This window comes from Nycticebus coucang, chromosome 3 (genome assembly GCF_027406575.1).
Source record: "Nycticebus coucang isolate mNycCou1 chromosome 3, mNycCou1.pri, whole genome shotgun sequence".
In the NCBI taxonomy this organism is placed as follows: domain Eukaryota; kingdom Metazoa; phylum Chordata; class Mammalia; order Primates; family Lorisidae; genus Nycticebus; species Nycticebus coucang.
Genome location: NC_069782.1, coordinates 160,505,419 through 160,510,903, shown reverse-complemented (window position 1 = coordinate 160,510,903; position 5,485 = coordinate 160,505,419).

The following is a 5,485-nucleotide window of genomic DNA, read 5'->3' as shown; positions in this document are numbered from 1 at the left end:
CAGTGGTGTGTTTCAGGACAGGCAGGAGGGGTGGGCTCAGCGGGTGCTGGGAGGCCCCAAGGCTCTGCCCCTAGACCAGGAGTGGGCTTCAGCACAATGCTGCTGGCTCCAGGTCACACAAGAGACAAGGTGGGCATTGCTCCCCCAGGGCTAGGTGTCGCCACAGAGTGACCCTCATGCAAGGGCTTGTGCACTCTGTTGGAAGTTCTGGCCTTCTTCATGGCCTTAGCTGATACACTTCCCCACCTCCACCCCACGCTGAGGGAGGACAGGGTGTGGATGGGGCATTGGGTCTACAGGGGACAGTACACTGGCACGCCCCACTTCCCTGAGCTCCCAGGGAGCTCGGGAATGAATGAGGGCTCAGCCATTCTGTGAGTTAACTGATTTGCTAATTGGTTCAGATTTCTTTATCTCTAAGCTGCCTGAATTCCGTGCCTATCTGCAATAGTAGCCACCTCAAATCTCTCCAAGCCAGCAAGGACCCACAACTCTGTAAGACAGGAATTGGGCCAGCTTTCAGGACAAGATGTGACTTGCCTGCAGCCACTCGGCCATTGTTAGCAGACAAAGAATGATGATTTCCAGATGATTCTGTGCTTTTTCCATTAAGCTACGTTCTGTCTCTCATGTTCACGTGGTTTCTTAAAGTCTTGAGAGATGCCAAGAATATGCTAGAATCTCTGCTCCTGCTTGGGGGCTGTGCATGACTCTAACATCCCCTCAGCTGCTCCCTCTGCTCCCAGGGACCCACTGTCCTTGCCTTCCCTGGGCGGATCATGGAGCTGCTCTTGGGCCATCCTGGGAGTGGCACTTGAGAATTGGTTCGCAAATTGTTCTCCAACCTTCCTGCTCCTGCTCTCAGGGGCCGGGCACCTGTTCCTCAGGCTGCTTCCTCTGTGGCTGTAGGATGCTACAGGATGTCAAGCAGATTGCCACCAGACTAAACGCAGACCCAGCCCTGGTTGTCACCCCAGCAGTGGCTGTGGGTGTGGGGTCGCTTGTGCTTGTCACGCAGTCAGTGCTGGGAGCTGGCACGCCGCTTTATCTCTTGTGCTTCATGTCCATGAATAAGGAGCGTGGCTCCATGGGGCTCTCACCTTCCCAATGCCAGTGTCTGCACAGCCGCTCACTTCAAGCAGAGTCCACACATGACAGGAAAGGGCTGGGCTCCTGGGGTCCCTGGTGCAGAGGAATTCAGCAGACTCTGGGAATGGCTGGGGGCTATGGACAGACAGGTTTTCATGGCCAAGGAGGGCAAGGGCCAAGTCCCTGGGTTAGGAGAGGTGGGTCCAGCGGGTTCTGATCAGGGTTCTGGGGCAGGTGCAGGCTGGGCAAGTGAGGTTTTGCCAAGACCAGGACTGAGGGTTTCTCATCAGCCTGCGGCTCCACAGAGCGCTGCACCCCATGGAGCACTGTACCCCACAGAGCACTACAGTCCAATGGAGTGCTGCACCCCATGGAGCACAGCAGCCCCACGGAGCACTGCACCCCGTTCCATGGGCACTCAGAGACTGGCCCCTCAGCTCAGACTCTTTTATGTGAGGTCATGCTCTCCCTGGCTCCTTAGCTCCCTGTGATCTCAGGTGAAGAAGTGGGCAGTGGACTCTCAGAGGATCAGAAAGTTCCCACTCAGGACTGTTATTATGTCTGGAAGGAATCTTATTTCTTGGCTTTCTGAACTGAAGAAAACCATCACTTCAATGAATGGCAAAAAAGGCCAAATAAATACTCTTCAGGGAGTATTGAGACAAGATCTGACGGCAGGGCCATCTGCTGCCTGTGGGGCACCCAGGGGCAGAGCCGCAGCAGCCACTGGAGGCTGACATGCCCATTGGGGGGATAGCTGGGCAGCAGGGCTGTGGGGTGCGGGGTGGGGCTGCCATCCCGCAGCTTGGCAGCCTGAGTGACTTGATCCTCAGGTGACCTGAGCCGCAAGAGGCAGGAGGAGTTTCTATCACCGTTTCTGAGCAGCAGCTTGAATGGCCTCCTCAGGTGCTGCTGGCCTAGAACCGGTTTCAAAATTTCAATAAGAGGCTTTGTGCCTGTAGCTCAGTGGTTAGGGTGGCAGCCACATACACTGGTGCTGGCGGGTCTGAACCTGGCCCAGGCTTGCTAAAACAATGACAACAACAGCAACAACAATAACAACGAAAATAGCCAGGCGTCGTGGCGGGTGCCTGTAGTCCCAGCTACTTGGGGAGCTGAGGCAAGAGAACGGTTTAAGCCCAAGAATTTGAGGTTGCTGTGAGTTGTGATGCCATGGTACTCTACCGAGGGTGACATAGTGAGACTCTGTCTCAAAAAAAAAAATTTTTTTTTTCAACAAGAAATTCCAGCTCCCCTCTGTCCTCCCAGCACTCACGGGGGTCTCTCCATCTTTACCTGAAACATGACAAATCTGGGCGGAGTGGGCTGTAGGTATGGGGTGGCCTCTTTGTCCTAGCAGCCTGGCGTGGGGGCCAGAGGAGGCTGCAGCTCTGTGCTCCCTGCAGCGGCTTCCATGACTGGGCTGAGAAACGCCTGCCACGCAGCCAACACTGCCGAGAGGCTCTGCTGATCCTGTCAGTGTCATCACGTGTCCCCGAGGCCTCTTTCCACACTCACACACTGACAATAGACTGTGCTGCCTTCTGAGGGAGGCAAAGTTATGACCAGAGGTGACTGTGAAAGACAAGTCCACAGCACCCCCGATGCCTGAGATGCCCCTGAAGGCGGTGAGCACAGTCACTTGGGGGCCACTTCGAAGGTGGTATTGAGAGCCCAGAGGCTGAAACATAGTGGCTTTGCCTGCAGAGGAAGTTTGAGTGTCTGGAGGCCATTTGTTGGCTGTGAACAAAGGGCATTGTGGAGTAAGATCCAGGAACAGGGCCAGGCCCTGGGATGGGCTGGTCAGGGCAGACCCCCAGCCTGACCATGGATGTGGGGCCACTCTGAGCAGGGTGTCCATGGGCAGCCTCTGCCATGCAGGAAGTGAGGTGGGGCCCTGTGGGGGCCTCGAAGTGGCCAGAGGTGCTGACTAGAGGATGTCTCAGCAGAGCCTATTGCAGGAAGCACCACCGGGGGCTGATGACCGAGGCCCTGACTACAGAGAAGCTCAAAACTAGGGCACACAGGTCTCCCATTACCATGTTCCTGGATGGGAGAGAATTCTGGCAGGGAATACCCATGGGGACACCTGAAGGACACACCTGGTGGGGGCACCCTGGGGAACACTTGTCAGGGACATCTGAAGGGGACATCTATGGGAGACATCTATGGCGGACACCTGTGGGAGATACCTATGGGGGTGCCCATGGGGGACACCTGTGGGGGACATTTGTGGGAAACATCTGTGGGGGATGCCTGTGAGGGACACCTGTGGGGGACACCTGTGAAGGATGCCTGTGAGGGACGCCTGTGGAGGACGCCTGTGGGGGACACCTGGCAGGGACACCTGTGTGGGACCTTGGAGAAGACACCTGGATGTCACTCCTGGGTGGTGACCTGCTATTTCCCAGGAACTCCCCAGTTCTATCCCAGGGACCCTGGTTAGGTTCTCCTGGCTAAACCTCCAAAGGAGAAGAAAAACCACCTGAGTGCTCGACACCTAACATCCTCGGATAGCTCACAGCTACCTTCTCCAGTCAAACCTACACTCACCTCGGGGCCTTCCCGGCAGCCAGTCTCCAAGGGTAGCCAACCCCTCGACACTCTGCCCAGAGTGACCTGGATACATGTTGGGAATCCAGCCCTCCAGGCACAGCCTTGTCCCCTGCCCCACACGGTCGTAGCTTCCATTAGTCTGGGCAAGGGATGATACACAGGGAAGACTGAACAATTAATTTCAAGCTTCCTTCCCTGATTCGAACTTAATTTGCTTATGTAGGTTTTATTTGAAGATGCTCTCTTCCCATCAAAAAAGCAAAACTCAAAGTAAGAGCTAAATTTATCTCTGTGACAGGAATACAGGAGTCCAGGCTGGGGGCAGGGAGCAGGCGGGGCGGGCAGTGAGCATCCAAGTCCCCACGTGGGGAGCTGCAGCTCACATCCCGCCGTGGGAGGACTCTCACCACAGAACCTGTCTCTGCATCAGTGGTGGATTTAATTAGTCACATTAACTGGCAACTGAGGAACAGATCCAATTAAGGGGCCCTGCCAACCCTGACGTCTCGTGCCAGGAGGTATTAGAATCTGGGGAAGGGGCCATCTCCTTTCTCAAGGGAGTAAGACCCCTGGCATGCTGGGGTTGGAAGACTGTTCTGGGCCAAAGGACCCCCAGGCTCCTGCCAGGGTGGAGAGTAGGCTGCCTCTTTGGGGACCCTGGATCCCGGAGATGGGATGCCCAGGCAGGGTGGCCTTTCCAGGAGGGCCTGATTGCTGAGCCTCGAGAGCACTTGATCTCTCGAGGTGGTGTCGTCAGAGTGATTTGTTTCCTCTGGGTGATGTTGAGAGGACTGGATAGCCAGCAGGCTTCAGAAGGTCAGGAGAGTAGAGAGACCCAGGTGGCCAGCTGCCAGTCAGGAAGGTAGAGACTGCAAGTGTCTGAGGACCGCAGGGCCGGGAGGAAGCTTTCAGAAAAACACTCCCGGGCGGTGCCTGTGGCTCAGTGAGTAGGGCACCGGCCCCATATACCGAGGGTGGGGGGTTCCAACCCAACCCTGGCAGAACTGCAACAAAAAAAATAGCTGGGCATTAGGGCAGGAGCCTGTGGTCCCAGCTACTTGGGAGGCTGAAGCAAGAGAATTGCCTAAGCCCAGGAACTGGAGGTTGCTGTGAGCTGTGTGAGGCCACGGCACTCTACCAAGGGTGATAAAGTGAGACTCTGTCTCTACAAAAAAAAAAAAAAGAAAGAAAAACACTCCCTACTTAATGAGAGGGCCTGGAATGGCCTGCTCTGACCTGGGGCTTTTTTTTCCTTTTTGCTTTTTAACTAACACATACTTCGGAGTGACTGGAAGTCTCCAGCATGCTGGGAGAGCTCCTGGCGCTCACATCTACTGGGCACCAAGTCCAGCATGGCTGTCCCATAGTATAGCACAGACCAGGTGGCTTTCATGTGGGGCCTGCAGAGACCTCTCGCCTTGGGGTGGGGAGAAGTTGCATATGCATGCTGTAGGCACTCACACACATGAACACGTGTGATCATCAGGCTCCGCCCAGAGGCGGAGTGTGTTTCTACCTTGTGTGTGAGTGAACCTCAAGTGTCGGCCCTCAGGGTGCATGAGGCAAGCAGAAGGCACGTGGGCATAGGGCGGCCCTAGGAGGTCCCTGAGAGGCAGGAGAGGCAGACTCTACCGTGTCACCTTGCATGTCAGCTGATGTTGATTTATTTTCAGATTTTTGAGGCCTAAGGAAGGTTCACATATTTCTGCAGGTCACTCAAAGAGCATGGGGCAGAGGACAGGACAACCAGGAGCCCTGAGGATGGACAGTGGCCCAGGAACTCCCGCCTCTGGAACACATGGACATAGGGAATACGGATGGCCAGAAGTCCCGTCCAGAG